The sequence below is a fragment of the Kogia breviceps genome, chromosome 6 (assembly GCF_026419965.1).
Source record: "Kogia breviceps isolate mKogBre1 chromosome 6, mKogBre1 haplotype 1, whole genome shotgun sequence".
Classification (NCBI taxonomy): domain Eukaryota; kingdom Metazoa; phylum Chordata; class Mammalia; order Artiodactyla; family Physeteridae; genus Kogia; species Kogia breviceps.
Genome location: NC_081315.1, coordinates 88,160,787 through 88,174,146, shown reverse-complemented (window position 1 = coordinate 88,174,146; position 13,360 = coordinate 88,160,787).

Below are 13,360 nucleotides of genomic sequence, written 5' to 3'. Positions count from 1 at the left end.
TATTTTTGTTTCTCTCCCATGGGAAACCAAATTCTATAATTTTTACAAACAGGTTTTCTCTAAACCATGAATATATTATTTTTAGAACTGTTTGTATCATGTTCATTTAAAACTAAAGATGATTTTTTTTAAATGGAAACAATGGTATGCCAGTGAATGTCATAAAGGATCCTAGACAAGTTGCTTATAATACATTGCAGAATACACTAAAATTATAGACTCTCTGTCTCTTCCTGGATACTTTCTCCCAGATGTCTATGTCCTCCTACACATAACTTTAAATCAGATATTAGTAAACCATTTTCAACATAGCCTCTACCACCGATTATGTTAAACTTCCTTTTCACTCAATAACACTTTCAGTCTTTCAGCAAAGTTTCATTAGGTGGTAGGTGAAAATTAATTGTATTGTACCAATTCAGACCAATGCTATAATCAATGTTTGCTATTGTTGGAGCTATGAGATAGACATTTCTGATTTTTTTTGAAATAGAATATTTATTAAAAACAATAATCTGGGGGTTTCCCTGGTGGCACAGTGGTTGAGAGTCTGCCTGCCAATGCAGGGGACACGGGTTCGTGCCCTGGTCCGGGAAGATCCCACATGCCGTGGAGCGGCTGGGCCCGTGAGCCATGGGCCTGGCTGCTGAGCCTGCGCGTCTGGAGACTGCGCGTCCAGAGCCTGTGCTCTGCAATGGGAGAGGCCACAACAGTGAGAAGCCCGCATACCACACACACAAAAAAACAAACAAACAAAAAAACCACAATAATCTGTAAATCATAAAACATTTTAACACAATTTAACAAAGTTAAATAGAGTTAATCAGTAAATACTGGAATGATGAAATTTTTTTTTTTTTTTTGGAAGAGGTGGTGGAGGCTATGAATTTTGAAAGAGCCATTATTGGGAGTCTATCAAGGGATGGCTATTCTAAAGGTTTTCTTGTTGTTGTCGTTGTTTTGAGAGTGGGTCTTTGCTCTTTCCTTCCTTCCTTTCTGATTGCACAGTTTCTGAGAAGTTCTAAGCCTTTTCAGCCCTCTCTAAGGAGGCATAGCAATGGACTACATGTAGAGTGATATAGATAAAACAGAGCTTAGGGTGATCTTACATAATTTATATATAAGATAGATGTTTGTATTTCAATAATTCCTTACAAATTGCTCTTTAATGTCTTACTTTATTAAAACAATTATATTTGTAAGTCATTAACTATAAGCAATGACACAATATGGAAGTATAATCATAATAAATTTTTGAATACAAACTTCCACTTAAATTGAGAATGTCAAAGTAGCAATGCTATATTATGTATTTTGTGTTGTTTTATTGCAGTGTTAAACTGTTATGCTAAAAAAGTCTTATACTTCTATTTTTATCGTTTTCAATTTTCCACATTGTGATATTTTATATAGGTTAAATTTGTATGACATATACGTTTTATATGTTTGGTATAATTACGTTGCATATTACATAATAAAGTGTGCATTACATATCAAATAGCATTTTATATGTTTGCTATATGTATCACATATATTGTAAATCTTTGCTATAATTTGTACTCCCCACAGTATGTGCTCATGCTGTCACAAATATTTCACATTTTTAATTTAATATTCACAACAATCTTAAAGAATAGAGAGCTACCAGTATTTTCCCACATTTCATAGGTAGTATACTGAGGGACAGAGAGGTTGCATGCATTGGTCAAGATCTCCTAGAATACTAGAGGGAAATGGGGCATCAAACTCGGCTACCTGTCTTCTAAGAATATGCCCCAACCACTATTCCATACCATATCATATATGCCTATATAATAGCACAGACATAATTAGTTTGACTGCAAGCGATATTTTTATATGCATGTATGAGATTATTTATTATATATTTAATCTCTTGCTGAAAAAATAGTTCATGTAAAATTGGATGCAATCTCTTCAACAGGTAAGGAAGCTTAGAACATTGAAAAGGTGGCACTTATAAACAAACACTATATTTCTAGCATAGGCTTATACATGATGTCCAGACTTGCTCCCTTCCCTGCCATTTAAAGCAGGCCATTCTTTATGATTAGTTAATATATCCAAATGTAGTTATATGAATTTTCTTTTTCTATTAAAAATCTTAAGATATTGATTTCTCTTCCTGACCTCTACATTATTTTGCAAGAAGTAAACTCCTAATAAGTATGAGAATGACTTTGAAAACTGAGATCTTTCAATGTAACTAATTTAAAATCACTGGTAAACCCACATGTTGATTATTTTAGTCTATGCACAGAGTCAATAGCAATCTTGAGGCTAAACATCAAACTGCCTCATTCAGTATTAAAATAGTCCTGTTCATTTGCTAAAGGACAAACTGAACATGCTTTGGTTAAGGCACCTTCATAGACAATAGTTTGATATTGTTTTGCTTGATTGATTTCAATAAACATCTTATCTTTTTATTGCAAAGTTAAACTTAGCATGTGCTTTCAAAATCATTTATATATACTAAAATTCTGTTAATGTTGCAAGGTTAAGCCCTAGTACAAACCATAAATAGCAGAGTTCACATACTATAATGTCATTAGAACTCTTCCTTCTCTGAAACTTGTCATATGATCATAATTGTTTCAGAGTCATAGTTTCTCAAAATGATATTTCATGTGTAATACCTTAGACATTTTTAGTATTCAGTTAGTATATGCTAATTTTTAATGGAAGTTGATCTTATATATCCCGATTATCTGGGGGACAGTGATTAGTGGCCAGATTGAAGACATCACATTACAGATCTATAGATGGCAAAGGTTTTCTCAGAAATAAATTTCAAAACTGATCAATAGTCTCCATAATAAGGAAATGGGAAAAGTTTCTGTTCTCAAATAATAATGCCTTATGATGTTTTCTTTCCATAACAGTTGCACAATGATTAAAAAAAGAAGTATTAATTTTAGAAGTCACTTTAGCATTATCCCCAAGCATTAGAAAAAACTGGCACATGTATAGAATTTAATATAAGTACTGGCATGTAGCCATCCAATATGTATTTTCATTGCTGTTTCTAATCTTGATGCTATTGTTGCTGTTTCTAGCATTCCTATTTACAAAAGGCAAAGAAATAATTATTAGAAACATGAAGAGTAAGTATCTATTGCTAGTTATTTGAAAGCATATAAACCTTTAATTTTTTTTTTTTTTTTTTTTTTTTGCGGAGCACAGGCTCCGGACGCGCAGGCTCAGCGGCCGCGGCTCATGGGGCCAGCCGCTCCGCGGCATGTGGGATCTTCCCAGACCGGGGCACGAACCCGTGTCTCCTGCATTGGCGGGCGAACTCTCAACCACTGCGCCACCAGGGAAGCCCTAAACCTTTAATTTTAATTTGCATTATGTAGGTGAGAAGACATTAAATTACTCCACTTTGCTGAAGATTTTTAAAACTTCCTGTACTACTCTGATTCCTAAATGTTAGAAGTTTCAAATATAGAGCATACTTACTTTATTGTGTAATTTGAAACTACCTAGTGTCAGAAATATACAGAGTATACAGTGTTAAGGCTCAATTCAATTTCCAAAGGAAAATCTCTAAGTAGTCTACTAATATAAGATCTTTTATGGTAAAACTTACCTTCAAATCACGTAAATGATACAATTCAGATATTCTACTTGTTTTCAAGATCATTTCTTCAGATATTTTATGGTTCTCAAATGCAGCTACAATCTGTGTATATATGTGTGAGGTATATGGGTGGTTCTCATATCACATAGCATAAAGGATATTTTATTTAACTCCATTAAATACTCTTTGTATCAATTTTTTTCAAGTGATTCAATTTTTATCCAAATTCTAGGAGTTATGTGTATGGTTATATAAAAATTTTAAAATATTTTCATATTTTGCCTATTGTTCCTAAATTTAATTTACTACTGTGTAAAAAAGCTTATGAATTATTAATGAAAAATTTTAAAGACATATTGTTATAAAGTACAACAGCCTGACCACATCGAAATGCTATAGTGTAAGTATCAATTCATGTCTCAATCTAACAAGATATATTAAAAAATGCCTCATCACAGTTCGTAAACATTCTGCCCATCTGGTTTGCCCTCTGCTATCAAAAGTCACCAAAAAACAAACAAAAAAATGTCTCCTTTGGGAAGCAATCGACACAGATGCTGGGTTATCATTCATTCATTCACTTAGATATTTACTGGACGCCAGAATCGCTGTTCTGGACACCTGAAAAGCATCACTGAACAAAACAGATTGAAAAAAAAAAAATCTTACCCAGCAGAGTTTACAGAAGCAGCATAATAAACAGTAAATGGTATAGCAAACTAGAAGGTCAAAGTAGTATTGAAGGGGAAACAAAGGAGCAGGGATAAGTTGAATCACATAGACCAATCTGTGAGGGGATATGGACAGGTCACAATTTTAAACAAAATGATTCAAGTGGGGCCTCTGTGAGAAGATGACATTTATGCAATGACTTGAAAGAGAAGGTGCTAGCTATGTGGATACCTGGAGAAAGATCTCTTCACGTGGAGGGAACATCCAGTTCAAGGGTTTATGGCTGGGACTTAGCTGAATGTTTGAAGCACATCAAGATGATGTAGGTGAATCAGTGATTAAGTAGGAAACAGTAGGATATTAATTCAGAGAGCAAACTGAGGACCTGATTGTGGTCAAATGCTGTATAGCACTGTGAGGGTCTTGGTTTTGACTCAATGAAATTGGGAGACTTTGGAGGATTTTAAGCAGAGGAAAGGCTTGATCTGTCTTTGAAGGATCACACTGGCTGACATATTGAACATGGTTTGTAGGAGAAGGAGAATAGAAGCAGGCTGACTAGTTTAAAAGGCTTAGCCAGGATGGTAGCATTAGAATAGCAGTAGAGGTTTTGAAGTAGTGGTAAGACTTTGGACACAATTTGATGGCTTGGAAATAGGACGTGTGAGAAAAAGAAATAAAGGAAGCCTGACTTTATTGGTCTGATTAAATAGAAAGAGGAAATGTTCATTAATTGAGATGGGGAAGAGTAAACCATCAAGATTTCTGTACTATGCCAGATTACCAACTTTTATTTACATCAAATAATATGACTATGAAAATTAATTTGATAAATAGTATTGACTCTTCTTTGAAGTCTACCAATACTTATTTTGTGGATGCTGGACATTACGTTTTGTTAGCACTTTGAAGATGTGCTATTTCCATGACCCAAATAAGCAATTAACTAATGGGTTGGTAAGATTTCTATATGATTTTTATCTAGGTTATAGATCCACAGGGATATTATTGATCACAGGCTCAAGCAGTCTCATTGGTACTGTTTAAAATGCTTATATTACACCTTCAAGCTACCTGGGAAAAATAAAACTTTCATTAGAATACTAATCAGTGTGCTGGAGACCTCTGTAGGGAGACATTAAATGCGTGCTTTAAATTTAACAAGTATTCTCTTTGAAGCACATCATCACCTTTGTCATGATATATGTGTCTCATTTACTAATATGTAATGAAAAAGTGCTTGAAACAAAATATTTCTGGGGGCTTCCCTGGTGGCGCAGTGGTTGAGAATCCGCCTGCCGATACAGGGGACACTGGTTCGTGCCCCGGTCCGGGAGGATCCCACATGCCGCGGAGCGGCAGGGCCTGTGAGCCATGGCTGCTGAGCCTGTGTGTCCGGAGCCTGTGCTCCGCAGAGGGAGAGGCCACAGCAGTGAGAGGCCCGCATACCGCAAACAAAAAACAAACAAAAAAATACTTCTGAGATTTTGTTTTGCTACTTGAAATAATCTTTTGGTAAATTTTATTAATTTCAATATTGTGAATGACAGCTGGCATCACCTCACAATCTAATATCCAATAGTTAAACATGGAACAAAAGGAATGACAGAAAGTAGAATAAACTATAAAAATACTATTCCCACATAATCAGAACTTTTGTCTATTGCAAATCATGGAGATAAAGTATATCTTTAAAAACCTAGAAAAACTTAAATGAGAGGGGTATTCAATAAAATATAATTAATAGACAGCTGTTAATATCCATGTGAAGATGATGCCTAGAAGCCTACTGATTTCCTGCGTGAAAGATAAATAATAATAATAAATAATAATATATTATTTCATTTACTATTTACATGAAGCTATAAATTTTGTGAGAGAACTTTCACTAGGGGGAGATTTCTATAAAATTTCTGTAAAGGGAAAAAAGTATTATATATGTATATTCATATATATATATATACACATATACATATATATATACACATATACATATATATACACATATATATGTATATTCATATATATACACATATACATATATATACACATATACACACATATATATACACATATATATACACATATACATATATATACACATATACACACACATATATATATATATATACACTCCTCAATGAAGCTTACCCAGATTTTATATTTTCTCAATCTGTTTGTCTGGCTCAATAATTCTGGGCACAAGTATGTTTAAAGCAAGTAATACTGTTTGCCCAACAGAAATCTATAGTCATCAACCTCATTTCTATTTCTGCCTTCCACAGTTGGGCCAGAGAGTTTTGCTTAAGATTTAAAAAAAAAAAAAAGAAAGAAAGAAAGAAAAAAGAAAACACTGTAATATGACTATGTTTTTATCTGTATAGGTTTTCCCAAAAGAATCTGTAATATTATCCAAAAGTATTGGGAATATTAAGGGAAGGAAGAATAAAAGATTTCTTTCTTTAGGAGGGTGTTTAATCAATTAGAGAAAATCTAATAACTAGGAATAAAAGCTTCTCTTTCAAACCACTAAAATAACTAACCACCTGAAAACAGCTATCTTTGTAATATGTTCCTCTGTAGCTTCTATCAAGAAACACTTCATCACCTACTGATAGTTTCATATGTATATCTGATGTTAAAAAACTATTCTAGTTCTATATATATCCTAACATTTTATAACATTTTAATTTAGATTGGCTTAATCAGTTCTTAAAATTATGATTCTCTAACTGCATGTGTAACACAAGTTATCATCAAGTATGAATCAGTTTGTTTCTCCATATGACTTTTTTTTTTTTTTTTTTTTTTTTGTGGTATGCGGGCCTCTCACTGTTGTGGCCTCTCCCGTTGCGGAGCACAGGCTCTGGACGCGCAGGCTCAGAGGCCATGGCTCACGGGCCCAGCTGCTCCGCGGCACGTGGGATCTTCCCGGACCCGGGCACGAACCCGTGTCTCCTGCATCGGCAGGCGGATTCTCAACCACTGCGCCACCAGGGAAGCCCTCCATATGACTTTTAAATGCAGTCTTCATAATCTATGTATTTAATAGCATTTACTAAAGTTGTACCCACCCTATTCCTACCCACTTGGTACATGGGCACTAATTTATTTAGTCATTCGATATATATTTAAGCATTTAATATATAATAATTTCCATGCTAGTTGCTAGAGATACAGCAATGTAAATGACAGACAAAATGCTTGTCCTAATAGAGCTTAAAATATGCAGGACAAAAGGATCTTATATATATAATTAAGAATAATCTCTTACTTATTTTTGAAGTTAAATACTGGGAAGATAGATGTATAACATGCCATGAAATGTGTATAGGAAAGATAACTTATTCTGGGAAATTTCAATAAAGTTTCCCAAAGGAAATGGCATTTCAACTGAGAACTGAAATATAAAGTTATGTCGGTTGAGGCAATAGTACATGTGAAAAAAAAGTAGATGGACCTATCTAAAGAGGTAAGATAATTTTGTTTCTTTTTAAATAATTGGAGTCAACAAGCTAGACAGAGGCCACATATTGGCATGATTCCAACTATGTAACATTTTGGAAAAGGCAAAACTATGAAAAGTAAAAAATCAGTGGTTGCCAGTGGTTGGACGGAGGGAGAGATGAATAGGAGGAACAGGATTTTCAGGGCAGTGGAACTACTTTGCATGATGCTATAATGGTGGATACATGTAATTATAAACTTGTTTAAACCCTTAAAATGTACAGCAGCAATAAGTGAACCCTAATGTAAACTATGGATGCTGGGTGATAAAGATGTATCAATGTAGGTTCATCAATTGTAACAAATATACCACTCTGATGAGGATGTTAATAAGGAAGGAGGCTATGCACATGTAGTAGCAGTGGGTATATGGGAAATCTCTGTATCTTCCACTCAATTTTGCTGTGAATCTAAAATGGCTCTGAAAAATAAAGTCTATTAAAAATAAAAACAAAACAAGTCTAGGCTAAGGGGTCATAAGAAGAAGAGAGAGAATTGTTCTACGAATAGAGACATTTTTTTTTTTTTGCGGTACGTGGGCCTCTCACTGTTGTGGCCTCTCCCGTTGCGGAGCACAGGCTCCGGACACGCAGGCTCAGCGGCCATGGCTCACGGGCCCAGCCGCTCCACGGCATATGGGATCCTCCCAGACCAGGGCACGAACCCGTGTCCCCTGCATTGGCAGGCAGACTTCAACCACTGCGCCACCAGGGAAGCCCAGAGACATAAATTTTCATAAATATTTTAGACCTTAAGAGAAATGGGAAACCATAACATAGTTTAATTAACATAGTGACATGTACAGGTTCTTATTCTACTCTGGGAGAAGAGAAAATAAAGGAAGATCAGTTTCAGGAGGCTGCTATACTAGACAGAGGGAGAAATGAAAGCTGAAGACACTGGGAATTAGATTAATAGTAATGTGAGATAACCAGGAGGAAGAACACAGAATTTAGAGAGGAAAGGGGTGAGGCACAAGGGATTGAGTGGAGTCAAAGATGAGAGCCGAGATTCAGGCTTCTCAGCAGTATTTATGCTGGCGGCATTGGCCAAGCTAAGGGAACACTGTAGAAGAAGCTAGCTCTGAGGAGCGAAGGGGAGAGCCCATTATGTTTTAGTATCGATTATCAGGAATCCATGCACAGTGTACTAGCAAATAAAAACCACGGAGAGGATCTAAAGTTGAAAATTAAAAGGAAGGACTTCAATAAGAGTTTGTTCTAGAGGAAGAAGCTCTGAACCAGGTATCTAGATGTACCAATGGCATCTAATGACCTTAGGCAAGACATTTAATTACACCAAACATTACTTTTTTTATACTGAAAACACAGAAGGTTGAAAATGCAATTTAATCTTCTTTTTGCTACTATCGAGCTAAGATTGAATCATTTCATCCATTTCAGTTTCTTAATTTCCATAACGAAAAACTGGAAATGTAATCAAACACTATTGTATATTTGAAAGTTACTGAGAGAGTATATCTTAAAAGTTCTTATAAGAACAAAATCGTAACTTTGTATGGTGATGAATATTAACTAGACTTATTTGGGTAATCTTTGCAGTATATACATATATCAAATCATTACACTGTACACCTGAAACTAATATAATGTGATATGTCAATTATATCTCAATTAAAATTTGTAACAAATTAAGAATATCATTTAGGACTCATCTCCATGTCAAACCCATTTTAACATACTTGATGCTTACCCTGTTGCTTGGAAAAGGATTCTGAAATCATGTCCAAGCACAACAGAGGTCTCTTGATTCTCTCTGAGTGTGGGAGGAAAAAGTGGGGAAACATAAGTCCAGTGGGAACAATCTCTGGACAAGATTTTGTGTTTCCATCTCTATATTTTTATGATATGAGTCTTTATATAAATTTTAGACAATTCCAAGTTCATGGAACCAAATAAAGAACTGCATACTGTATAAGAGGAAATATTTTTAAAACTGAAGAGCACCAAGTACACCATTATCTGTCACCAATTTTACAAGAGGTTACAAACACGGTTGCCCCTAGCAAAAAGACTACTTGTATCTAAGGAAAACCTTCTTTGCAGTGCAGTTTTATTTCTCCAGAACTCATCATGAGGGAAGATGAGACAAATTGCCCTATTTGTGAATAATGGAAGAAGAAAGATAGTCTTTTCAGCCTGTCCCAGTTTGTTGTCAATTACCTAATTTTTTTTTTGTATGTCAGAATCATCTGTAAAAAGACATGGAATAGAACTACAGAATCATCATTTATTGATTATATGACAGTACCTTAATTTTGTTTTGGAAATAAGCAAAACAACATATAAAACTGTAACATACATAACAGAAATAAGACTCACCTGAATAGCATCCTAAGAATTAACAGGCATTACTATCTGAACACCTGGATCATAAATAAAATTGCCAGAGAGGAGAGAGAGAGAGAGAGAGAGAGAGAGTGTATGTGCTTGTGTGACAGATTTTATCACTATGCAATGATTTTTTTGCTCACTCAATCCACAATATGAAAAGCAAACCATACGTGTAATTCTGTGTAACAATATACAGCTTATTTCTATATGCAAACTATAAATATAATACAGAGAAGGTTTGATTTCACTCTGCAGGAAGGAATAAAGTCCTTAGTCAGGTTTGTGTAGGAAATATATATATATTTTGTTTGACTCCTGTCTTTTTTTGGCTTTTTTTCTCCTTTAAACGTATTTAGTGTTATTTTGTGGCTCAGGTTATTTCTATCCCATGCCAGCGTGTGCTGGGTTATGCTTTTCTAGGTAGGAGTGTCCTGGTATCTAATTTATACTGTTTATTTTTTTCTTACCCCTCAAATAACTTTTCATAATTTCACTTTCTAGCATTTTCATCTTTGCCTTTGCTCATTTCACACAATTTAACCAATCTCTCTCATCTTTTCCCTCTACTTTTCAGCTATTAGAAAACATCTATTCTCTGAATACCTTTCACCCAGGTCTCTCTCACGGGCATATTTTCTTTTTCAGCTGATTAGTAGGCCTAATAACTTGGATGGACCAAAGACACATTAAAGTTAACATGTACAGAAAACAATTCATCATAATTTTCCTCAAGTTGCTTTTCCTTTCATATTCTCATTTTTTGGTGTCATAATCCTAGATGTCATTTTTGATGGTTTGCTCTAAATCTCTGTTCACACTATATGCAAAGCTGGGCCAAATCTACTTCTGTAAAGATCTCTGGAATCCTTTTTCACCTGCACTGCCCCTATCCTGTTCCCCCCGACTATCTTCTTTGGCGAGGGTTACTGTGACAGGATTCTAATAGAATTTATACTTTTTAGTCTAATCTTCAATCATTTTCCATATAGCAGAATCCTCTTTACACAAAGAACGTAAGTCAGTCCTCATCTTAAGGTTCTATTTAAAGTTTAAATTCCTCCTTACATTTTCAACTAGTGTCCCTAATCTTTTAAATATTTCAGTTTCTAATTCTCTGGCCCATGTTTACCTCTCCAACATTATCTCTTGCCATCAGCACAACCCCGCACCTCTGCCTCTCTAGTGTATCATGCATATGTACAATAACACTTTGCATCTCAGCCTGTATCCCACATTACTATCTATAACAATGTACCAAAACATCTGGTTCCTCAAGTGACTCACTCTAATCTCTGGACCTTACTCCAAGCTGCTCCCTCTGCTTAGAACACTTTCCTCACCCATTTCCCTTCTTGTTTGACCAAATCTTCTTTCTCCTTCCCTACCCTGCTTATATGACTCTTCCTTTAGAAAACTTCTCATCAACTTCCCCCCACCCAGTCTGTATGTATTAGTTGCTCTTAATTTCTCAGGCTCCATTTGCTTGAAGAGGTTTGACTTAAACAGTCAGCTTCTACCCCAACTCTAACCCAAATCTTAACTTTGAAACCATGCCATCCCAGGGTTGGGAAGAGTAACAAGTCAAAGAATGGAAACAGAAGTAAGGACATTTGCCATAGTGCCTACGAAAGGAGTGGTCTATAGTACATGTCCAGTGACATCTTGATAAAGTGAAGTACAGCAGACTCCAAACCTATTTTAATTTTTCTATTAGAAAGAAAGAGTAAACCATAAAGGGGAAATAATGATGGCTCAGTATTTCATGAAAAAACAGCTTGGGACTTTAACAGTTGAAAGTGAGAGATTCAGAACAAAGCAGAGGGAGTAAAGACAGATTCTATCTTCCTTATGAGAAAATACATGGGCCTGTACCATACCCACAGCTCTAAAAGAGTAAGAGATCACAAAAAGAGATTTTTACATGTTGTGACTTTTCACCTGTTTGAAAGCTTTAACCCACAACACTGTTTTCTAGTTTGAATTTTGGGAATTTGATCAATAAAGTTTGGCTTTCCTCCACCCAGTAGCATGGAGTAAAGAAGTAGGAGAGGCTTTGGCATTCTCATTTCCCAAACATCTCATTTCTCATTTTCAATTACTTTAAAACTACTGTTGGTGGTGACTGGGGTTGGGGGGAGAGCTATATTAACTATGAAATTAATTCTATAGAAATAAATAATTTGATAAAGTAACATGAATATAAATTATTCATTCAGTTATGACAAATGTGCTAAATACATATGCATTAAGAATAAAAACATACTTATATGTCTGATATATTTATGAATGTAAATGATATAAAAATATTGCATGGATATAAAATACAGTATATATTAATAAGCTACAAAAGATAAGTTCAGTTTAAGATATTTAATATATCATGTAAAACATAGGATGCTCAGAAATAATTGAAGGAATAAAGACCTAAAAGGAAAAATGTACTACTTTCCCTCAAACACCTATCTTTCATGAAGATGAAAGTCTTTGTTTTAGAGCAAAACTATCAAACAAAAAACTGCCTTCATCAAATTATATTCTTCTAAATATTCTTATCTCTTCTCAGCACAGGGTAAAAAACTAAATAAGATTTTGAAGTCCTTCTTATGGTGACAAATCTGGGTGGGCTTCCTTTGGGACTTCTGTGAAAGGTAGGTGGACCAGATGAATCTATGTAACCTTTGAGGAACACAGCATACAGCCACCAATGGAAAAGGCAGGTAATAGAAAAGGAAGGTGAATCAATAGATTTTTTGTTGATAATAAGCATCTGTTCTAAATCCCAGGTATTTTTTTTTTCAACATGGTATGTCCTTAGAAGTTGAACTGAGAGTCTAGAGGATGTCTGGTAATATTTCCCTTTAAAATAAGGCAACCTGAACTTAATAAATTTACCTCTTCTGGAAAAAAAATGGAAACTATTAGGCTGTTAGCTATGATTCTCAAGTCAGTCCCATTGCAATCTGTATTCACCGTTCTCCGTATCACATTAGACAAATGGAACATGTAATGTTTACAAAGTTCCTAGAAAAAATTATGTCCAAAATATTTCCCTAGTGTTTGAGAGAGATAATGCCTCTATAAAAGTAAATCGAGGTCCCAGAATATTGCAACTTTCTTAAATAACATAACACTACTTTAAAATAAGTTGAAATAAATTAAACTACATTAAAAGAGGTTTATAAAGGGTCAAAATAGAAAAAAAAAATTAAACAAAATGAAAATATTT